The sequence below is a fragment of the Cebus imitator genome, unplaced genomic scaffold, assembly GCF_001604975.1.
Source record: "Cebus imitator isolate Cc_AM_T3 unplaced genomic scaffold, Cebus_imitator-1.0 Scaffold2, whole genome shotgun sequence".
Taxonomy (NCBI): Eukaryota; Metazoa; Chordata; class Mammalia; order Primates; family Cebidae; genus Cebus; species Cebus imitator.
Window position 1 is genome coordinate 6,742,692 of NW_016107317.1, and position 25,238 is coordinate 6,767,929.

Genomic DNA, 25,238 nt, shown 5'->3' on the forward strand with positions numbered 1-25,238 from the left:
CAGTATGCAAGAGTTTTCTTTTCTCCACATTCTTGCCAACATTTATTATTGCCTGTCTTTTGGATAAAAACCATTTTAACCAGAGTGAGATGATATCTCACTGTAGTTTTGTTTTGCATTTCTCTGATGATCACTGATGTTGAACACCTTTATATATACCTGTTTGCCATTTGTATGTCTTCTTTTCAGAAATATCTATTCAGATTTTTTTGCCCATCTTTGGATCAGATGATTATTTTTCCCTATAGAGTTTTTTGAGCTCCTTATATATTCCAGTTATTAATCCCTTGTCAGATGTCTAGTTTGCAAATATTTTCTCCCATTCCGTGGGTTTCTCTTCACTTTGTTGTTTCCTCTGCTGTGCAGAAGTTTTTTTATCTTGATGTGAGCCTATTTGTCCATTTTTGCTTTGGTTGTCTGTGCTTGTGGGGTGGTACTCAGGAAATCTTTCCCCACTCCAATGTCCTAGAGATTCCCCAATGTTTTCTTTTAGTAGTTTGAGGTCTTAACGTCTGTAATCCATTTTGATTTGATTTTTGTGTATGGTGAAGGATAAGGATCTAGTTTCATTCTTCTGCATATGGATATACAGTTTTCCCAGCACCATTTATTGACGAGACTGTCCATTTCCCAATGTATGTTCTGGGCACCTTTGTCAAAAAGTTCACTGTAGATGCATAGATTTCTTTCTGGAGTTCTGGGTTCTGTTCTATTGGTCTATATGTCCGTTTTGATGCCTGTATCATGATGTTTACTAGAGGTCTATAGAATAATTTGAAGTCAGATAATGCAATTCCTCTTCTTTTGTCTTTTCTGGTGATATGTTTTAATATCTTGCTTTTCATTTTTTGTGTACCCATTGTATGTTTTAGATTTGAGGTTACCATGAAGCTTGCAAATACTATCTTATAACTCATTACTTTAAACTGATAACTTAATACTGATTACATAAACAAACAAGCAAAAAGAAAACTAATAGAAACCCTACATTTTAACTTTGTCTCCCTGCTTTTTAACTCTTTGTTGTTTCTATTTATATCTTATTGTACTATCTATGTGTTGAAAAGTTGTTATAGCTATTTTTTATCAGTTCATCTTTCCATTTTTCTACCTAAAACCTGAGTCATTTACACACAATTATAGGGCTATAATATTCCGTGTTTGTCTGTGTGCTTACTATTACGAATGAGTTTTGTACCTTCAGATTTCTTATTTTTCACTAATATGCTTTTCTTTCAGATTGAAGAATTCCCTTTAGCATTTCTTATAGGACAGGTCTGTGTTGATATCACCCAGCTTTTACTCATCTGGGAAAGTCTTTATTTCTCCTTCATATTTGAAGGATATTTTCACTGGATATCCAATTTTAGGGTAAAAGGATTTTTGGGTTTTTTTTACTTCAGCACTTTATATGTGTCCTGCCACTCTCTCCTGGCCTATAAGGTATACACTGAAACGTCTGCTGCTGGACTATTGGAGCTCCATTGTCTGTCACTGTTTCTTTTATCTTGCTGCTTTTAGGGTCCTTTTTTTATCCTTGACCTTCGGGAGTTTGATTATTAAATGTCTTGAGGTAGTCTTCTTTCAGTTAAATCTGCTTGGTGTTCTATAGTGTTCTTTACCAAGCAGATTTGAATATTGATATATTGTTTGAATACTGATATATTTCTCTAGGTTTGGGAAATTCCCTGCTTTTATCTTACTGAATAAACTTCCTAACCCTCTCTACTCTCTGCCTCCTCTTTAATGCCAGTAACTCTTAGATCCCGCTTTTTGGGGCTATTTTCTAGATCTTGCATGCATGTTTCACTCTTTTGTATTCTTATTCCTTCTGTCTCCTCTGTATTTTCAAATAGCCTGTCTTCAAGGTCACTAATTCTTTCTGCTGTTTGATCAATTCTGCTGTTGAGAGACTCTGATTCATTCTTTGGTATATCTATTGCACTTTTCAGCTCTGGGGTTTCTGCTTGATTCTTTTTAATTATTTCAATATCTTTGTTAAATTTCTCTAATGGAATTCTGAATTCCTTCTCCATGTTATCTTGATTTTCTTTGAATTTACTCAAAACAGCTATTTTTGTATTCTCTGTCTGAAAGATCTTATATGTCTGTCTCTCATGAATTGGTCTCTGGTCCCTTATTTGGTTAGTTTGGAGATATCATGTTTATGTTTTTCTGGACGGACTTGATGCTTGTGATGTTCATCAGTGTCTGGCATTGAGGAGTTAGATATTTACTGTAGTCATCACAGTCTGGGCTTGTTTGCACCTATCCTTCTTGGAAAGGTTTTCCAGTTATTCAAATGTGTTGTGATCTAAGTTTTTGGTTGTTGCAGCCATATGGGCATTATGGGGTATCCCAAGCCTAGTAATGGTTCTTTCAGGCCTGCAGAGGTGCCACATTGGTGGTCTTAGGGAAAACACAGAAGAATGCTCTGGATTACCAAGGACAGGCTTTTATTCTCTTCCATTACTTTCTCCCAAACAAATAGAGTATCTGCCTGTGCTGAGCTTTCCAGAGCTGGGGAAGTAGCAACACAAGCAGTCCTGGGGCCACTACCACTGGGTCTCTGCTGTGTCAGACCTGAAGCCAGCACAGAACCAGGTCTCGCCCAATACCCACTGTAACCGCTAACTGGCTATCACCTATGTTTGTTCAAGGCCTTAGGGTTCTACTGTAAGGCCAGCTGCCTCACAGAGGGTTAAACGGACACATCCATCTCTCTCCACACCTGATAACTGTGTTATCACCCAAGCTCGTTATCTTGCCTTGCCGCACGGCTTCCCTGCACCCTCCTCCGCATACCAGACCCAAGCCCACATTCAGCACTAAATTATGCATTCAACCCCCAGCCCACTGTTAATAAACCCTGCAGGAAAATTTTTTAAAAGAAGCCCCATCAGACCCTGCCCGGTAGCAGTCTGCTCTGTATGCCCCTGGAAGGCCCGCTTACCCAAGGTCCTGCCCGCCTACCCATAACCACTAGCTCCAGGCATTTCCTGCTTCTTAATAGACAATAAGATTGCCTTCACTTTGTTTCCCCAACAGTCAATCAAGGCCCAAGGTCCCGCCCACCGACCCACAACCACTAGCTCCAAGCATTTCCTGCTTCTTAATAGCCAATAGGATTGCCTTCACTTTGGTTCCCCAACAGCCAGTCAAGACCCACTTACCCAAAGTCCCACCCCCCTACCAATAGCAACTAGTTTCAAGCACTTCCTGCTTCCTGACAGCCAATAAAATTGCCTTTGCTTTGTTTCCCCAATAGCCAATCAATCACCTTCCCTTCCCATAAAACCCCATGACCTAAACACCTGGGCGCAACTTCTTTGGCCCCTTCCTGGACCACAGAACCTTGCCCGGGAGCTGAATAAATTGACTTCTCATTTTCTCATACTTGCCTCAGTTTCCTCATTTTACATCGGCAATAAACCTTACATTTGGTGCCGAAACCCAGGAGGAGTTGTAAGACCCCTCCTGGGGGGGAAACTGACTCCTCCACCCAAGGCTGGACCAGGAGCCACTCTCCCACGCGGTAAGACTTCTGTTGCCCATAACTTTTCCCGCTGCCTGCTCTGTGGACTCCCTGCTCATAACCGCGGCCACATTGGGGACTCCTTCTCATCTCTCGCCGTGGGCCCAGGGCCCCAGCCTCGTTCCGAGGACGTGAGCATAGCGGAGATGTCCCTACACTCTTGTCTTCTCCCTATAAGGGTTCACTCAGGGCCAGGAATCTGAGGGAGACGTCCCCACCTTCCTGAGCCCTCTTGTAGTCTCCGGTGTTTAGAGGACAGCCCGGGACACTGAGCCGCCCTTCCGATCATCTCCGCAGCAGCGGCTAAGGTTTGGGTAATCAGACGCCCTGTTCACAAGCCTGGGCTCTGCCCAGGACTAAAATCAGACCTCTGGCTTTCAATCTCAAACTTGCCCTTTGGCAGGCCAGCTCCTGCATAGGTGCATTTGGTTTTTTTTCTCTCTCTCTGTCTCTCTCTCTATTCCCGAGTGAGTGTGTGGGTGAGTGAGTTTTTGCATAGTCCCACAGCTTAACGGCTACAGGGCTTGTGTGGGCCTCCACCCGCGGTTCCACGGGGACATCATAAGGCATAACGGTGATTTACCTCAGGGCTAACAGTTCTGAGGTGACCAGGCCCGGGGGTTATACGGGTACACCTTATCCAAGATGCCCCCGAAACATTCCTTTGGGGACATGGCCGGGAAGGCATCAGACTGGTCTCCCACCTGGGGGGCACTCACCCTTTGTCTGTCAATTCTAAATGTGGTCTTGTCTCTACTGTAGATTTGCCAGCTTTGTTAGGCTCTTACTAGTTGATATACAGTGGTTCAAGCCTACTTCCCTTGAGGTAACAGATATTCTACAGTGGGTAACAAACCACTGGCTTCGGGAGAACTTCATTGAGTTCCAACCTCTAAAGATAATTCTGTTCTCCTTTTTCCTTCTACTTTTCTTCTACCACTGAAACCCCACTTCCCAGTTCCACTCCTTTCACTTTCCCTAATTCTGCCATGTGGCAAATAGCTCTAGCCCTGTCCATCTTTATTTTCTTTCTCATTGTTGTCATTGCAGCCTGTAGGTTCTCTCAGCCACCCCCTCCAGGAAAAGAGCTCTTCTGCCCGTGTTAGGTATAATTTCTTTCCGTGTCCACTTCTCGTCCTTAGGCCACTGAAAACATAATATATGGGTAATCAGGAATCCCACCCAGACCCCCAGTCCCCACTAGGATGCCTAATCCAGAACCTACCCAAACTGGGTCTTTTGATAAAAAAGAAACAGTTACTCTTCCTCTCCTCTGTAGCCTGGCCACAGTATCCTCTAGACAACCAGTCCAAGTGGCCTCCTAGGGGCACCCTCGACTTTAATGTTTTAACAGATTTAGACAACTTTTGCCAGAGGAATGGCAAGTGGGCGGAGCTTCCCTAAATTCAAGCTTTCTGGCATCTCCGTTCCCACCCTGGCCTCTGCTCATCCTGCAGTACTGCCCAAGTACTCCTGGCTAAAAACGTCCCCGCACTGCCCTCGGCCCCTTCGCCAACCTCCTCTTCTTCTTTTTCCAACCCCAATCTGCCTGAGGAACTCTCCCTACCCCCCACTCAACCCTCTAATCCCTTGCCATACCCAGACCCCCAACCCCCTCCTGCTCCTCCTCCTCCAAGTTCTGACATGGCCTCTTCTGTTAGTGCTCACACTCGCTCACACAGCACTCACAGCAACAAAAACTCCCTCCTTTGTCCTCTCCACAAGGTGGCTGGAGCAGAGGGTGTGGTCCGAGTACACGTTCCTTTCTCCCTTACTGATCTGTCCACCATTGAAAAACGCTTAGGGTCATTCTTCGCCAATCCTACTGCTTACATCAAGGAATTTCATTATCTCACTCAGGCATATGACCTTACCTCACATGACACTTATGTAATCCTGTCCTCTACCCTTACTCCTGATGAGCATAACCGCATCCTTGTGGCAGCCAGGGCACACACAGATCAGGTACATCTCACTGATCCTCAGATGCCAGTGGGTGCAGTGGCGGTCCCTGAGGCTAATCCTAACTGGGACTATCAAACTGGCCAAAATGGCCACCGCCACCGAGACCAGATGCTACAGTGCCTCCTGGTAGGCATGGAAAATGCAGCCCAAAAGGTAGTTAATTATGATAAACTGCTGGAAATAACTGAGGGTCCTACTGAAAATCCAGCTGCTTTCCTAGACTGACTAACTAACACTATGGTCCTTCATACTCGAGTAGATCCAGGCTCTTTGGCGGGGGCTACCCTCCTAGCAGCCCACTTTATCTCCCAGTCAGCACCAGATATTAAGAAAAAAACTAAAGAAGGCAGAGGAGGGCCCCCAAACTCCCGTGCAAGACCTGGTAAACCTGACATTTAAAGTTTTTAATGGCCAAGAGGAAAAGGCTGAGGCCACCCACCAGGCCCATTTACAGCAACAGGTAAGCCTCCAAACCCAAGCTCTTGTAGCGGCTCTAAGGCTGGCAACTCACCAAGCGTCTGGTACAAACGGCCTATCAAAGCCCCTCCAAGAGGGTCCCTTAGGACCCTCTGGACCTGCCCAGGCTGCTTCAAAGTTCCCACCCGGGCCCTGTTTCAAATGTGGCCAGGAGGGACACTGGGCCCAACAGTGCCCCTGTCCACATCCGGCCCCTGGACCCTGCCCTACCTGCAAACAGGTCGGACACTGGAAGGTAGACTGCCCGTTCTGGACTACAGGCTCATCCCTGGCACCTCCATGTGAGGGGCAAGCCAGTCCAAAGGATGCAGTCCCTTTGTTTGAACTCCTCAGCCTCCTGGACGACTAATGTGGCCCAGACTCAGAGACCCCTATCACCCTTGCCAAGCCCAAGGTAACACTACAAGTAGCGGGTAAGTTCATTTACTTCTTGGTAAATACGGGGGCTACCTGTTCTGTATTGCCTTCCAACTCAGGACCTAGCATACCTTCCCAGGTGTCAGTTATGGGAATTAATGGAAAGCCCTCCTGCCCCAACCAGACTCCTTCCTTAGCCTGTAACTTCGAGGGGCACCCATTCTCTCACTCCTTCACCTCTCTCCCAGACAGGGGTTGTAAAACAAGCTTTTAAAACCCCACATATCATCCTGTAGCCTATTTGTCCAGTTTAACACCACAGTCAGGGGGTGGCAGCCTTGCCTGCAACCCCTAAAAATTACCTTAAGCCAGTCCATTTCAGTGTTCTCACCTCATCAGCTAACTGACCTTCTCTCACACAAATCTCTCACTCACCTAAGACCCTCTCATCTACAAAAGTTTCATCTACTCTTTATTAAAAATCCTTCAGTCAGCCTCTATCCTACTTCTCCCCTCAACCCGGCTACTCTGCTTCCTCTTCTGCTCCACTCTCCCTCCCCAGCCCACTCCTGTCCTAAAATCATAAATACACTTACTAAACCTCGGGAGGGCTTAACTAATCTTCCTCCCAATAATGGTCGGCCTCTCCCTAGCTTCCTCTCTACCAACTGTAGGAGTAGGGAGTGGCGCTCTAAGTTACAGTGTCACTTCAGCCCCTCAACTAGACAACAAACTCCGGGTAGCCATTAAAGCATCAGCCGCTTCTCTAGTATCCCTCCAACAACAAATCACGTCACTGGCTCAAGTAACTCTCCAAAATTGGTGGGCCCTAAACCTGTTAACAGCAAAAAAAAGGAGGTACCTGCTTATTTCTCCAAAAACAGTGTTGTTATTACATTAATAAAACCAGTCTAGGGGAGGAAAATGTCAACACTATCATCTTCAAGAAGACCTCCAAAAAAGACAAAGCATACCAGCCTCTTCTCTTAACTGGTAGCAGTCCCCCATACTTACCTAGCTAACTCCTATCATCACTCCCATTATCATAATTTGTCTTTTGCTAATGCTAGCCCCTTTCTTTCTCAGGTTTTTACAAGCTCGCATAAGGAAAATTTCCACGGTAGCTGTAAATCAAATGCTGCTTCACCCCTATATCCAACTCATAACTGAGGCACCAACTGACGCCACCCCACTCCGCCCCTATTCAGCAGGAAGTAGCCAGAAAGAAGCGGCGTCCTACATCATACAAAAAGTCAGAATGTAAGGCCGGCTGCCTCGCAGACGGTTAAACGGACACATCCATCTCTCTCCACACCTGATAACTGTGTCATCACCCAAGCTCGTTATCTGGCCTTGTCACACGGCTTCCCTGCACCTGCTTCCGCATACCAGACCCAAGCCCACATTCAGCACTAAATTATGCATTCAACCCCCAGCCCGCTGTTGATAAATCCTGCAGGAAAATTTTTTAAAAGAAGCCCCATCGGACCCTGCCCGGTAACAGTCTGCTCTGTATGCCCCCGGAAGGCCCGCTTACCCAAGGTCCTGCCCGCCTACCCATAACCACTAGCTCCAGGCATTTCCTGCTTCTTCATAGCCAATAGGATTGCCTTCACTTTGTTTCCCCACAGCCAATCAAGACCCACTTACCCAAAGTCCCACCCACCTACCAATAGCAACTAGTTTCAAGCACTTCCTGCTTCCTGACAGCCAATAAAATTGCCTTTGCTTTGTTTCCCCAATAGCCAATCAATCACCTTCCCTTCCCATAAAACCCCATGACCTAAACAGCTGGGCGCAACTTCTTTGGCCCCTTCCTGGACCACAGAACCTCGCCTGGGAACTGAATAAATTGGCTTCTCATTTTCTCATACTTGCCTCAGTTTCCTCGTTTTACGTCGGCAATAAACCTTACATCTACAATCAGTAGGTGACAAAGTAAGCCAGACTTAATGTCCTTCCTTCCAGGATGGCAAGCTTTCCCAGGCTCCAGACAGGTCCAGAGATGCCATCTAGGAGTCAGGGCCAGAAGACAGACACCTTAGAAATGTATCTGATGCTGTATTCTACTGCAGCTGAGCTGGCACCCAAGCCAGAAAACGAAGTTCTTCACACTCTTCCTTCCCCTTTTCTCCAGGCAGAAGATTCTCTCCCCATTACAACTACTGCCACATGCCCACAGGGAGTACTGCCAGGCTACTGCCAATGTTCATTTAAGGCCCAAGGGCACTTCGGTCAGCTTGGGGTGAATGCTGCTAAGCCTAAGACTGAGCTTTCATGGCAGTGGGCTCCCCTTTGGCCCAGGGTAGGCCCAGAAACTGGCCAAGAGCCAAGGCCTGGAATGAGAGACCCCAAGAGCCTACTTAATGGTCTTCTCCATTGTGGCCGAGCTGGTAACTAAGCTGAAAGACAGAGTCCCCTTTACTCTTTCCTATGTTTTTCTAGAGAAGAAGTCTCTCTTTGTAGCCATCACAGCTATGAATATGCTGGGTCACACCTGAAGCCAGAAAGTCTTAGAGTATCCCCCAAGACCCACAGTGTATACTACCTGATTACTGCTGTTGACTATTCAGTGCCCAAAGGCTCTTTAGTAAACAGGTGATTACTCATTCCAAGACTGGGTCCTTCCTTTCAAGGCAGCAGGTTCCCTTCTGGCCCGAGGTGTATCTAGTAATGTTGTCTGGGAGCCAGGGCATGGAATGGCAACCTCATGACTCTGCCCATTGCCCTAATCTACTGTGGCTGAGCTGGTACCCTAGTTGCAAGACAACGTCCTCTTTCCTCTCTCCTCTCAAGCAGGAGGAGGGGGTCTCTTTCAGAGCTGCAAGCTGAGCTGCCTGGGAGGGGTGGCACAAGCACTCTCCTAGCTGCCCCAGCTGCTGTCTCACTAGCTTGTGTGCCCCACAAGTTTGAGGCAAGTACAGCACTAGGACTTGCCTAAGAGTTGCAGTATTTCTGGCCTAGACTGCATTTCAAGTTTATTTAGAACTCCAGAGCCCTTTAGCCTATGTTGGCAAGGCTCGCTGACACTCAGATTCTGACCACTGACATGGGCAATTGCTCTGCAGCTACCGCTGGTCTGAATGCTCCCTCCATGGGCAGCGGCTGAGTTCTGCCCAGTGTTGGCAGTACTAAGTTCCAGTGCAAAGTCTCACAATAGCTGCGCTCTCCCTGCCTGAAGCACTTCTCTCTCTGCATCATGTGGCTGCTGTCGGAGACAAGGGAGGGGTGGTGTCAGCAATTCAAGACTGTCTTTCTGACCCTCTTCAGTGCCCCTTTCAGTGACATGATGTTAAAACCGTGTACTGTGATCTCTTACTTGATTTTTGGTTCTTATGGAGGTGCTTTTTTTTGTGGTAGACAGCTGTTAAATTTGATGTTCCTGCAGGAAGGATGATTGGTAGAGGCTTTATTCAGCCATCTTGCTCTGCCCCCTTTATCTAGCTTCTAATACTTATTTTCAATATCTACTTTCCTTGGATGTTATTGTAAAATACTGAATGACCTTTTAGGTTATTTATGATGTAAAATGAACTATCCTTAAAATTGTTATCCTTTAACTGTCAGAAAATCCTTGCAAAGTTCAACAGATTCATAAATAATGAAAGCCAATATTCTGCTACAATATTTATGAAAAATTTTAAGGCAGAGACAGAGAGATTTAAAAATAAAAACACAATATTTTTGCATTAGCAATTCAGATCAATAAAGCCTGTATTTCTTAGGTTAAGGTTTTCAAGGCACAATTTCTATTTTCATCTCTCTCTAGGGGAAAAGTATTTTCTCTCATTTTATATATATCCAGAGAGTCTTCGTTCAGAATTTTTCAACACAGAATATTAAAACTGGGGAGATGTAACTGTTATCAGAATTGCCAGTGTGCTCTTCTGATGTCACTGATGTCACTGATGTCTTGTGTATATTGTACTCTGACTTTGGGCAACTCTTTCTTATCAGGTTATACCTGTTTTAAGCAATAACCAAGGGCATGAGTGATGGTCCCAAAGATCTCTGACTTCCAAAGCTCTGTTGGAAAATACCCAAGACCTCCAAGCTCCTCAAATCACCCTCCTTATACTGTTAGAAACCAGGCCCCACCTGCATGCTTGATTAAATGTCTCCCTCTCTCTCTAATTTTATGATCACTGCTTTCCAAGCCAAGGTTCTCAACTGTGTTAAAAAAAAAAAAAAAAAAGTGATTATGACAGCCAACTTTCCAACCCTTGGGCTTAGATTTTTAAAAGCCCCTCTGTTAGGGGAATTCGTGGCTGAAGAAAACCTTATAGGAAAAAAAAAAATAATTGGATTCTAAGGACTTACATCCAGATGACCATAAAAAGCTTTTTAAATATTTTTAAATCACAAGTGAAGTAATAAAAACGAAAGTTGTTAGATTTAGCAAAGAAAAATGCAGAACACCTAGTTTGATAGGAATTTCAGATAAATAACACATAATTTTTTGTGTGTAAGTATGTTCCATGCAACACTTGGTATACATTTATTCAAAAAGTGATTTGCTATTTATCTGAAATCAATTTTCACTGAGCATCCCGAATTTTATCTGGCAACCCTAAACAAAGAGAGCTTTCATAAATGAATATAGCAATAAACACAATAAATTAGCAAAGCAGGGGTCCCAAATTTCAGGATTTCACTCATCAAGACATATATATGAGAAAATGGGACAGGTGGGCAACAGCATCTATTTGCAAAAAATTGGCCTACATGGGGAGAACAAAAGACATATACAGAGGAAGAGGAAGGGGGAAAAGAGAAGAGGGCAACATCTGTCATCTCTCTAAGACCTCACTCATACTAAGCCATTTTATAGAGACAGACTATAGGCCCAGACTAAATGAGAGATTCTAAAACTCACAGAGCAGAGCCAGCATACTACATTTGGTATCCAAGTAACAGGCAACAGTGGCTAACAACGTGACCCTGAGAAAGGGACAAAAGCCTCCTCCCCATTTCTAACCTTGCGGCTTGGAGACCTCAGGGTGGGCACTTTTGGAGCACGAGGCAACTGTCACTGAGTACCCTTGGCATAGTCTCTCTGATTCAAGCCACAGTAGCCAGGCAGCAGTGACCCCCAGGGTGGTCGCAGGGACCAAGAAGACCAGAGGGAAAGCAGAATGTGGTGGATTTTGCACTGTCTGTAGCCAATAGAATTTATCTTAAGCACAAGTGAGACACACTGGATATGGTCAGAAATAACTGAATGATAAGAAGGAAAGAACCAGAGTCACCTAGACATGAACAGATGAAGGCAAGAGTCAGACCAATGTGGGTATTGCCATCAGTATGAACCTATGTGTGCACAGACAGGTGAGGCCCAGGGAGCATTGGTGGTAGTGCATTGGTACTGATGGAGCTGTCTTTCTCAGCTCTATTACCAATGCCTTGCTTATCAGAAACTAATCAGAATCTCTCTACACAAGTTTCAAAGGCATGTTTATAGTCTGGGGTTTTTCTAAATGATGAATATTCTTAGAAATATTGCTCCTTCTGCAATTTTTCTCCAAACAGTCAGTGAGTTTATGAGCAGTTGTCAACTCTCTAAGCCCCACTAATTCTCAAGGTAATCAAGAAGATATTCCAAAACAGAGTCACATAGATAGAATTTTGTGTCAGATAAACTTTCAATCAGGAAGGAATTTCCTCCACTGGGCTTCATTTTGTTTGCTTTTTACCTCCTGGGAAACCCTTCATTGTTCCCAGAAACACTGTTCCTGCCAAACCACATCTACAGGCACATACTGAGTACCTTGTCCCTCTTAAAGCTACTTGCCACCCAAGACACTAGTTTCAGAAACTGGGGCCATAGTCAGTTTCTCCTGATTACAATGTCTCCATCCTGCTGTCCCCAGGGCATGCCCATCATGTCTGAGTTCTTTCCATTTTTTATCCCAGGAAGCCTGGAGAGTCTGACGCAAGCGAGCCTCTTGGGGACATCTGTTCTGAAGTTTTAGAAGCAGGTGAAGCCTCTGCCTTTATTGTCAATCCCTTTTAAATAAATAGATTAAAAAAAAAAAAAGAAAGAAAGAAAGAAAACTTCTCACACTTTGGGACCCTAAATAAACTGCATAAGAGGTTTAGGGGTTTGTAGATTGTAGGTACAGTAAGAGCTTTCTTGCCTTCGGAAGGCTATTTCAGTAGTAATGTTCTTAGATGAAATCAGATAACTGAGGTTCAGAGAATCCAAGTGAATCGCCTCTAGTCAAGGGGCAGTGTGGTGCAGAAGGGGAGCTGGGTACATTGTCTGCCTTCCAGCTTCATCCCCTCTGAACTGTATCACAGTTAAGAGCTGAAGAGTGTCATATTAATGCCTACAACTAGCACTTCTGAAGTGACATCTAATCCACTAATACGGGTTTGTGCAGTGTGAAGAAAAAGCTAATACAGAACAATTCATGGTTATTAGGAGAGGCTCCATGTTCAAAACTGTTTCTAAAACATGTCCTTGGAGAGGAGACAAATCTTAGAGGCACATTTAAAGATTTGTTATCCCGCAAGACAGCCAGGCAGGGCCTCCTGGGAGAACAGGAATCCATCTGTCTCTCCCCGGCTCCATCTTCTCAGACCTAGTGGAGGTATGCTAAATGCACCCCATGATCGTTAATTTTATGCATTAACTTGACTGGGCTGAGGGATGCCCAGATGGCTGGTAGAACATTTCTGGGGGTGTCTGTGAATGAGTTTCCAGAAGACATTCACATCTGAATCAGTATAGTGAGTAAAGAAGATCCACCCTTCCCAGTGGGGGTGGGCATCTTCCAATCTTTTGAGGGCCTGAATAAAATACAAAGGTTAAGAAAGGGCAAGTTTGCTCTCTCTTCTGGTGACGAAACATTTACCTTCTCCTCCCTGCAGACATTGGTGCTCCTGGTTCTTGGGCATTTGGACTCAACCAAAACTAACATGTTGGACCCTCTGATTCTCTACCCTCTGAGCTTGGACTAGAACTACAACATGGGCTTTCCTGGGCCTCCAGCTTGCAGATAGCAAATTATGAGACTGCTATCATCACAAATAATTCTCTGAAGTACCCAAACTAATAGAGGTCTTTTGTTATATAGTAACAATATTTAAGGTTCTAGTTTAGGTTGGAGAAGAAGGAAGCTCCTTGGTCCTCTAGCCTGAGCCAACAAGTCCTGTCGAGCTCACCAGAGCTCTCTCCTAGCACAATGAGTAAAGTATTTTATTTCCTTGATTTTTTTTTTTCAATGTTTGCATACCTTTTAGGAATGCAGAGAAAAACAAAGCACTTGAAAACCTCATAGGATTCATGTATTTCTATGTTTCTAACCATAATACCATCTTACAACACCAACCAAAATTTATCACAACTGATAACAAGGGGAAACTCTGGAAAACAGGATGATGTAGGAGAGCAGGGCTGGACAGAGTGCTAGTGGTCAGGTCCTTTGAAGCACCAAAGGGACAGCACTCAGGGCACAATGTGTGCAAGGACTAGACCAGAGGGAAATGGAACAGAAGGCAAGCAAAGTGTATCAAAAGCTTGCTGAGCTAGTGCAAAAGATCAACTTTGCCTACCTATGTTTCTGATAAGGCAACAATCCCAGGAGTCCCCAAAATTTATTGAGCAGAAAGTTGTTATGCAACTAGTTTCTGAGAGACTTAGAGAATCAATATCATAGACACATTTTCTTACCCCAGATAAGGAGAAACATGTACCAAGACTCCCAAAATGAAGCTGCTTATTATAATGTGCCACATAGTGGGCTTTTTAAGATTTGTTAAGTGGGTAAATTAATGAATTGTTTCTCCTTCATTGTCTTTTTCATCTTTGATCTCAAAGGAGGATGTTTCCCTTTAAAAAGCTGCCAACATAACCAATATATTTTGGTCTGCTAAAATACTTTTTAAATCTCAGCTGCTCAGTAAAGGGGATTCAGACATTAGTTTATTGCTTGGTTATTGCAACTACTGAGAATGAAACCTTTTTTGGGAGGGAGACTTAATGCATAGGCAAGGAAGTAAAGACACAGAATTTTTTTTTTTTTTTTTTGAAACCGCTGGAAATCTCTAACAAAAATTGATGCTTTTAATTTTGGCAAGAAATCAATTTTCAGAGATAATTTATCACTTCAAACAGGTCACATAAGGAAGTTTGGATGTAAAAAGGAATGAAGTAATGATGCATTCATTATTTGGGAGTTGGGCAATTCCTGAAGAGGCTCATCAGTTGTCCTATAGGCCATATTCTTTCTCTATTCCATTGTCATGGAAAAATGAGTAGCAAAATCAATTCAAGCTGGGCTTTAGGAAATTTGCAGCCAAATGCCACCTTGGGAGTTATATATACATCTTTAATTACAGTATTTAATTTTATTTACAATACTTTAAGCAACTACTATCACGATTTATAAAAATACTTAAATTTTCCCAAAATAAAGTGAAAATAACAATGACGTGTGTGAAGAGTAGCAGGTGTTTGGTTTGGCTGTTTTTTTTTTTTTTTTTTTTTTTATCCCGCAGACCTGGATCTTTTCCCCCATATGCACTATAGGGGCGGGCAGATGACTCATGCTGACCAATCACAACCTTCCCTGAAGATGACGCAGCAATCAGGAAGCGAAGCCCACACGTTATTTAAGCCTTTAGATCTTTCCTGCCGTTTATGAAGCAATATATTTCACCCTGCACCCGTACCATTCTTTTTTGCTTAAACTGGTTTTCAATAAGCTACTCTTTGGTCACATGCATTTGAAAGAGTGCCGAATAATATGTATACCATCTTTTATTTTATTGGAATTCCATTTACTTTTTTTTCCACAGAACTGGCTATTAACAGATACCTTTAAACAGTCTTGATGAATCTTGGTTATACTTGTACTCTTTTCTAACTTCTATTTAATGACATATCTCTTTTAGATTCTGGGAGTTCAGAATACGGAGCTATTCTCTTTAAGCCGTGTTTTCTAAACTTGCCTGATCTTTAGCCTTAAGGGTGGGGAAGAAGGGTCATTGTTAAAATACAGATTTGTGGGCCCCACTGCATAAAGCCTACTGAACCAGATTCAGCGAGAAGCCTAACACTCAGTATCCTTTACCAAGCATCCTCAGTGAGCCTTATGATAAGGTAAATTTAGGAAACACTGCCCTACAGCATTTGTCCCAAACATAAATCCTTCCTTTGAAGGAAAGCCTCCTTCCTGTGGGTCTTTGGACTTTTCAACCCTTTGAACTTTCCTTTGGAGTAAATCTGTTTTCTTCTAAACATCTCTGTTGAAACCAGTTTCTTTGACTACTTTCTTTTTAAAAGCACTGTGATGAAGTCATTCTGCCTGATTCCAAGATAATTAATTAAGTTAAAGCTGTATGGGATCATTTAGGAAATTCATGGAAAGAATTCCAGCCTTGGGATTTGGGTTTCAAGTCCTCATTTAGACACAAACCTGGGTGTAGATCTCCACACTATAGTTAATAGGCATGTGAACTTCAGCAAGCCTCTTAAACCCACTTACTCTCAATTTTATCAATCTGGGTAGTTGGGGTAGGGGATGGGATAGGATACCCATCCTACAGTGATAATAGGATACAAGGTAGAATGCATACTTTTGCTTTAAACTTTATTTTTACATTTTTAAAAATATTTTTCTCCATTTCTATGAATGGCGGAAAGCATATCAAGATAACAGAAAATTGCTCAAGTATAATTGTAAGGCAATTTGTGATGTGGTCTTCATTAAAAAATACATGGCCGTGCTCAATAAATGGCAACTTAAACTTGTATTTTTAAGCATACTTTGGCTTTAAAGAGTCTCTATTACTTTTATACAAAACCAATAGGGAAAAACAAAGTCTATACCAAGCTGTCAGAGGAAGGAAAATCAAGTCGAGTCATTACTTTTTCCAACTGTTTGAGCCTCCTATTCAAATGGCCAGGGCTTTTGTTTTTTAACCTTCGCCCTTTTCGTTTTCAATTCATGAACCACCACTAATGATAGGATCAATAAATCCCAAAAACTTAAAAGAGAAAACCAATTTGCTTTTCTACCAGTTATATTGGATTTTAATCATCATCATTCAATCACAGTCACCTATAAAACCATTATGTTTATTAATTACTTTGATTCTCTACTTTTCTCTGGCCTTTTGGGGTTCTTTTCCAATTGGCCTGGCTTCCAAGAATTAGCAAAGACTCAAGTAGAAGGATGTGTTTAGCTGCTGGAAGCTATGCTCACCACTACTGTAAGTCCCCCCTTTGCCCACCCATGACAACCTCAAAATGCCCAGTCGAGCATCCTAGAAAATATCCAACCTGTTCACACTGAGGATAAGAATTTATGATGAGAATGTTTAATCATTTCATTCAGATGATCATTATACTGGGGACATATAAAATGTTCTTGAGAAGTGGCAAATACCTTGTTTTCCTTGCCATAACATTTTCATATTCAAGGCAACAATTGAGAAATCTGGAAACATAAACTGTTTTCAACCTTGCCATCAATTTTAAAATCCCATCTTGTCTTCAGATTCCTATATGTTCCGGAGCACATCTGTATAAGAGCTTTGCAATCTCTCTCTCAGAGGTAGTGTGAAAATATAGCTTATATATTATGTTATTATATAATTAGACAGATTTAGATAGAATATTTTTACATGCGGTGTTTGTATAATTATCTTGGTTGCTATGCTGCTTGCTGGTGAATGGTAAAAAGCATATTAAGATAAGAAAACCTTACTCAAGTAGAAATATGAGATAGTTTGTGCTAGTCCTCCAGTTAAAAACACAAATATTATTCTACCTATTAAAAAAAAAACTCCACACCCTAAAAAGAAGTTGGTTGATGAATTTTAAAATAACTATATGAAATTATTTTTCAAATGCACTTAACAACAATAGCAACAACAACAACAAAAATTTACCAGGGACAGAAGAGTTCATTTCTACCTATAGCAGTAAAAACTTGAAACTAGCAAAAATTTTTGATATAACACATCAAAAAGTTCTATGTAACCAATTGTCTCTTTCCAACGTAAGCAAGATGCTTAAAAATAAAGACACATGCCTACCTTTTTTGCGTTTACTAACAATTTCTATACACTGGTCCTTCTCTTTCTAAAATTGTTCTGTTTTGACTGACATTGACAGTTTTTCTTTAACATTGTGTTTAGAGGCATTTTGGATTTTTTGCTGTTCCCACAATTTCCATATTTAGGTAGGTATTTCAAACAACGCTGACAGCTAGTATCTAAACACCTTTTTAGTCACAGTTGGCCAACATTTTGTCTTATAGTCAAGGTGGTGATTTTATGCAGTGCCTCAAAGGACTGCGTGATGAATGATGTGTTCAAAATATACAGCACAAATGCAAATGTTAATAGTGCAAGAATCGCTTCTCGGCCTTTTGGCTAAGATCAAGTGTAATAGTGCAAGAATACCCTAAAGTTTTAAGACTTGGATTTAAAGTAAGCAGGTTTTAATCAATTTGGTGAGCAGAACAACAATCTACAAAGCAAAAGCCCCAACCAGCTAGGATTCACATAAAGTATTTGCAGATTCCTATAAGAAAGGCAACGTAATGTAGGATGTATGAACTAACTAACCCACTGCGTCAAAGCAGTAGGCACATTATGTATCACAGTTAAATTGTCTCATTGAGAAATATTACATCAGCCATTCATCCCAGGAGAGAAATGTGAACATTTTCTCTGCAAGCATTTTTTTTCCTGCAAAAATTAAACACAGTTATACTTCACTTTATTAAATTGTGAAAATGATATATACGGGGACCACAGGAGTTCAGTCCCTCACAACACTGCTTTGACTGAGCTACGCTTTAATGATACCTTAAACTTTCCTGAAAGGTTGCTATAAGAAACAGTCAAAAGACATTTGCCTATGCATTTGGTGCTTAAAAACTGGTTCGGTACATCACCAAACCCATCACTCAATATCTTCTATAAAGAAAAGCCCCTTCCAGAATATCACAGCAGATAAGTAAAAAATAAAAAATAAAATTTAAGAAAAAGAAAATCCCCTCAGATAAATGTATTCTAGGATATGCTGCCAGGAAAAAACTGTGTCTTTTCCAAGACCTGTGCTTCTTGCTTTTAAATAAGAAGAAGGCTTCAACCTATTGTATTTCCCCTTTTGGACTGACTGCCAGGAATCTCACAAGCAAGTATGGAGTTCAGTATGGCACTGACTTAACCCACACGGCATCGTTTTGCATTCTCCATTTTGCCGTAGATCTGATTTTCTATTTCTATTTTATTACTTTTATTAAGATTATAAAGATACTTTCAATTATTTTGGGGGAAAGATTAGTTATCAGTAAATTCTACTGGTTATCAGTAAATACTGTAAAAGCTATTTTAAATTCTTCTGAGGAAAGGATTGGAATCAATTAAATCAATTGTCCAGATAGCAGTTATATGGCACGTCTATCTCTGAAACACAGTTAATAATCCAAAAAGTAAAATAAAATTACTCTAAAAAGCATAAATCTAGTTACAAAAGCTTTGTACCAAAGGTCACACATGTGGCATCAATGGAATGTCTGTGTCTTCACTTAAAGCTATTTTATTTAGACACTATTCTAACGGGTTTAGCTATTGTGTTTCTTAGGGCACAGAAATATGAAACAGGATGAGGAACTGCTAGAAATTTTTTAGCAAAAATTTACAAATGACAGTAAGGGAAGCAAGTAAATAACTATAAAATACAACCAAAAGAAGTCAGGCCCTTGCTAATCTAGAGTCATTTATATAGAGCAGAATTTCTCAAGGTGTGGGCCTAAAGCACTTACATTAGAATCACCTGAGGATTGGTTTAAAAGGTAAGGTTCTGAGCTGCATATTAGAATCTGAGGGTGTGGCCCACAAAAGCACATTTTTCATAAGCATATGAGGTGATTCTTACATAAAGGACAGTTTGAGAATCACAAAGACACTGACAACTCTGTGTAACTCAGTGGGCCTTTGGGGCCCAACCACACATCAAGCCCAGAAACATCAAAAATTATCTCAGAACTTTTCTCTTTTAGAAAATGGGAAGGTATGTGGTAAATGCTAGAAAGGCTATCCTTGAAAATTGTTGATACACCATTTATTTAGTGTTTTTTTATTGTCGTGCTTTTTAATATTGCTGTGCTGTGTTTTTTATATTGCTCTACAGGGCAATTTTCAACACATCCAGATAATCAAAGAACTATGACCACCAAGAACTGTGAAGGGATTTTACTCTACTTGCAGGCTAATAAGTTAGCCTGCCACAGTTTCATAGATGTTAGCAAAAGACATGAGACTCCTGGGTCAGAGATAAAGGACTGTATTACTCACAGCACAGCAAGAAGCACGAGATTCATATTTGTCAGTTCCCTTTCCACCTCAAATCCTTCAAGGGCCATTCAGAGGGGCCCAGGTCAGTTTGTGTCACATCTGATGAAACACAAGCATTGGAATCCCTTATCTTTTATCATAAGAGTTAGCAAACCAGCCTGAATTTTGCTGTGGAAGGAAGCATTATCTTTATCATACTGGACAATAAACAAATCTGCTCACCGCTCCAGAGGCAAACACCGTATCTTTCAAGGCTGTTCACTACACAAATATTCTTAAAGAGGTAATATGGAATAAGGCTTTCCGTGCATCTGCCCACTGATGTGCAAAAACAAGACACCCACAGAGAGGTGTCTACCAACAGTCACGTTCCTCTTTGCGCTCTAGAGTGTTGTGTGTTTCCTTTTAGAGTGCAAGTGTTTGCTGTCACTTGGATGAGAACATGGGTTTTTTTCCTTCTACACTACTGGTTGCTCCTTTTTGATTTTCTTTATCAAACCCTCCTCTACCGCTAACCTCTGAAGGATGGAATGTTCCAGGGCTTAGGCCTTCTTGTTCTCTTCTCTGCCTACAATTACCCTTTCAGTGATCTCATCCAATCACACACCTAAATAGCATCTATATTGTCAACAACTGTTGCTATATTTGTATCTCCATTCCAGAACCTCCTCTGAACTCCCAACCTATATGACTGCCTAAATGGATTTCCACTTGGATATCTAACACATATTTTAAACTTTAGATCTACATTCCACCTGTGATCTTCCTCAGTTTAGTTAACTGGCAACTCTGTCCTCTCAATTGCTCAGGCCCGATATGTTGGAGCCATTCTTGACTCTTCTCTTTCTCTCATATCCCATATCCAATTCATCAGGACATACTGTTAGCCTTATTTTAAAGTATATCTCACCACTTCCACTGCTACCTGAAATAGGTTTCTAAACTACCTCTCTTCTACTGCCTATGGCTCCTCCCAAATCCTCCCCGCCAACACACACACACACAGTGAATTGTAAATGTCAGCTCATTTCACTCCTCTGCACAACAATCTCAACTGAATTCAGGAGGGCCTCTCCACTCCTTTTATTTCTCTGACCTCTTCTGGTTCTCCCCCCTGCTCCCCTTCTCACTAGACTTTCTGTTGCTTGAACAATTTTGGGCACAGTCAGAGTGTACTAATTTCCTATTATCACTGTAACAACTGACCACAACCTTTGTGGCTTAAAACAACACAAATGTATTCTCTTAAAGTCTGGAGGTTAGAAGTCTGCAATCAGTTTCACTGGACTAAAGCCATGGCTCCCACAGGGATGGTTCCTTCTAGAGGCTCTGAGGAGAAGGTCCACTCCCCTGCATTTTTCAGCTTCTGGTGGCCTCTTGTATTCCTTGGTTCAGGGCCCCTTCCTCCATCTTCAGAGTACATCACTCCAACCTGTACTTCTATCACTACATTTGCTTCTCCTGATTCTGGCTTTTTCTGCGCCCTCCTTTTAAGGGGAGTTAGATTACCTTGCACCTACTTCAGCAATCCAGATAATCTTCCATATCAAAATGTTTAATTTGATTACATCTGCAAAGTCCCTTTTGTCATATTAAGTAACATTCACAGTTTCTAGGCATTAAGAAAGGAATACATTTTGGGGGAGGATGTCATTATTCAGCCTACCATATCCACCTCAGGCCCTTTGCAGTGGTTATTCCCTCTGCGTAGAATACTTCTCCTAGATATTCATGTGGCAGATTCCCTCAATTCCTTCAAGTTTTCACTCTGGTGTCACCTTCTCAATGAGACCAACCCTGACTACCCTATTTTAAATGACAATGTATTAGTCCATTTTCATGCTGCTAATAAAGACATACCTGAGCCTGGGTAATTTACAAAGAAAAAGAGGTTTAATGGACTCACAGTTCCATGAGTCTGGGGAGGCCTCACAATCATGCTGGAAGGAAAAGGCACATCTTACATGGTGGCAGACAAGAGAAAAATGAGAGCCAAGAGAAAGGGGAAACCCCTTATGAAACCATCAAATCTCATGACACTTATTCACTACCACAAGAACAGTATGGAAGAAACCACCACCATGATTCAATTATCTCCCACCAGGTTCCTCCTGCAACACATGGAAATTATGGAAGCTACAATTCAAGATGAGATTTGAGTGGGGACACAGACAAACCATATTGGCAATAATCAACAGCCCCTCACCCCATTTTCATCATCCTATTTACTCCCATATCTTACCTGTTCTAGCTTTTTCCTATACCGAATAATTTTCCAGCATACTGAATAATTTACTTTTCATTGTCCATCTTCCTGCATTAGAATGTATGCTCCTTGAGGTTCTGCTCTGCTCATTGACATATCTCAAACATATAACAGCACCCGGCACATACTGAGACTTCAATAAATATTTGTTGAATAAATAAATATGTCATAGATCTCACAAACCCAGATACTGAAATAAGGAAACTGTTTAAAATGTCAAATAATGATAGCTCAGACTCCTTCTGGTCTTAGTTTCAGAAATTAAATCCCCACCATATCTTGTCAATTATTAATACCAGTTCCTTTATGAAAAAACTCCTCGGCTGTGCACACCTATCTCCTATTGTGCCTTGCATGACAATTGCATTCCTACTTTCTTAGCATGAGGGAATTCTGTCCCCAGTTCTTCGTAGCTCAAAGGCAGACCAGCATTTTTAACAGACACCTGAGGATAACTAAGGGACAAATAAAACAGAGTAGCTTAAACTCTGAATGGGGTCTAGAATAAGATACTACGGCATAAAAAATTATTTTGAGCTGATGGCATTTGAGTTACTGAAATTCCTTATCTGCCTAAAAGCAGGGCCCCCTAGGGTATCAATTTTCATAAATACCCTTTCTGAGAGCAACTCTAGTCTTTCCTTAAGAGGGAGCTGAGAAGTTAGCACCATATCCAAGTAGATATTGTTACAAAACTACCCTATCTTCCAACTATTCTAAGTCCCATTCACCTTTCCAAAAAGTCATTTTCTTTTCATAAATCCCCTTTCTCCACACCCCCTTGCCTAAAAAGTCATTTTTTTCCTAAAAGTGTCCCTTTGCCCTTCCCCATCTCCATTTAAAATGGTATAAAAGCCCCAAATTCTAAACACCGCCTTGAATCATACTTTTCTGTGAACTTCTGCATAAAATCTACCTTTTCTCTTACTGATCTGTGTTTTGTCAGTTTAACGTATAGGCCTCCAAGAATAGAACCTAAAAAGGTAGAGAAAAAGTTTTTTTTTCTCCAACAACTGCTGTTTGAAGTGGTCACTCTTAGGATCTAAAACACAAACTTTAGAACTCTTGCCCGGTTTTGTTACCGGTAAGAGATCCAAATCCAGACCCCAGGAGAGGGTTCTTGGATCTCACACAAGAAAGAATTTGAGGCAAGTCCATAAAGTGAAAGCAAGCTTATTAAGTAAAGGAAAGGAACAAAGAATGATTACTCCATAGGCAGAGCAGCAGGTTGGGCTCCTCACTGGTTACACTATTAATAGTTATTTCTTGATTATATGCTAAACAAGGGGTGGATTATTCATCAGTTTTCCATGAAAGAGGCAAGCGATTCCCAGAGCCGAGGGTTCCTCCCACTTTTAGACTAAATAGGGTAACTTCCTGATATTGCCATGGCATATATAAACTATCATGGCATTGGTGGAAGTGTCTTCTAGCATGCTAATATATTATAATTAGTGTATAATGAGCAGTGGGGACAACCAGAGGTCACTTTTGTTGCCGTCTTGGTTTTGGTGGGTTTTGGCCAGCTTCTTTACTGCAACCTGTTATCAGCAAGTCTTTGTGACCTGTATCTTTTGCTGACCTCCTATCTCATCCTGTGACTGAGAATGCCTAACCTCCTAGGAATACAGCCCACTAGGTTTCAGCCTTATTTTACCCAGCCCCTATCCGAGATGGAGTTGCTCTGGTTCAAACACTTCTGACGATTTCTATAATTTCTCCAGGTGCAGAGGCCAGCTCACCTTTTCCATTACAGAGAAGGTTCAAGTACCCGTCTACAAGCAAAACTACTGCCTCACTCAAAGAGAATAGAAGCTAAATATCTGCCTCCAAAAATTTGTATTTCTTTGCCTCAGAATTGATCTCTTGCCACAGTAATTTATAAGACCATTTCATGTCCAACCCATTGGAAGTTAGTCTTGCCCTGTTATAAAAGGATAATTTATTATAATTCAATAATTGCACATTTTCCTAAAGTCTATGAAATTTGATTTTTAATAAAATTATTTGTGGTCCTTCAACAGAATAGTTTAGAAAAGCAGGCTTCAACAATATCAGTCAAATCCCTTTTAGGGTCCCCTCCTGAGTATGAAGTATCCATTTGCCTGTGCATTCTCCCTACTCAAGTGGTGTGTCTCCTAACCTTCGGAAATCACTTGGATGATGGCATGAGTAAGAATGAAGCAGCTTCATTGTCTGGGGTAAATACCCAGGGTTCATTGTCTCATGCCAAGAAAATTTAGGACATGGACACACATGAGGAGTTTATGAGCGGCGATTTAATAGGCAGAAGAGAACGGAGAACAGCTCTCTCTTTCTCTCTCTCTAGTGAGAAGGAGGGGCTTCTGAGGGGAAAAGGCCACGCGGAGCTTGCCACATTTTATAGGCAGGCGTGAGGAGGTAGGTTCAATCAGGTGTGATGTTTACATAGCATGGGGAAGGCAGTCTACTCCACCCTAATCTTATTAGGCAAATAGGATTTCCACTTGACTGGCACCATCTTGTCTGCTCTGCTGTTCACATGGATGGCAAAGAGAGAAGGGAAGATGGAGCCGCCATTTTGAACATGATTGGCACAACTGCCAGTTCTATGGCTGCAGCTCGACTTTGCAGGCTCCTCTTTGTTAGAAAATGATTTGTGACTGCTTTTCATTAAAAAGGAAAACCTTACCGAGAACTCCAGTACCCTCACTATCTGCCTAAGTAATTTCTTCTTAACTCCTGTATCAAGAGTACACATGCAATCTCCACAAGAACAAACAATCATTTTCAGAGACGGGAAAACAAATTCTCTAAAGAAAACATGAAGGATCTACTCAATTTCATGACTAGACAGAACACATTCTCCATCTGAAACATCTGCTTCCAGTTACCTCACCACCTTTAGTCCCTCCCCAACTGTAATGGTAGAAAAAAAGGACTTTTAAAAGAAGCCTTCATTTGCATATCTAAAAGCCTTAGTCAAGAGATTTTCTCAAAACAAAAGAGCAGTTTACCTTTAAAACTGAATTCAAACCACCCCCAGAAAGCTAAGAGGCTTTTAGATTGGCAAGTTTTTTAAGCTTAAAGAAAAAATAAAAAGGTGAGGCTGAGGTCCAGGCTACAGTCACCCAGTTTTACTAAAAGATGAATAATAATTTTTCCAAGGTGTCAAAACAATGTTTCAAAATGTAAACAGATTTTCAAAATAGCAAATTCTTTCTAAAATATTTTAAAATCATGTTTGCAGAACTCTGAGCACCTTATTTGGTTCGAGTATCCATAGAAGACCTCTCTCCAAAAGGACAGAAACAACAAACAGAAGAGGCAGGGCCAGAAGAG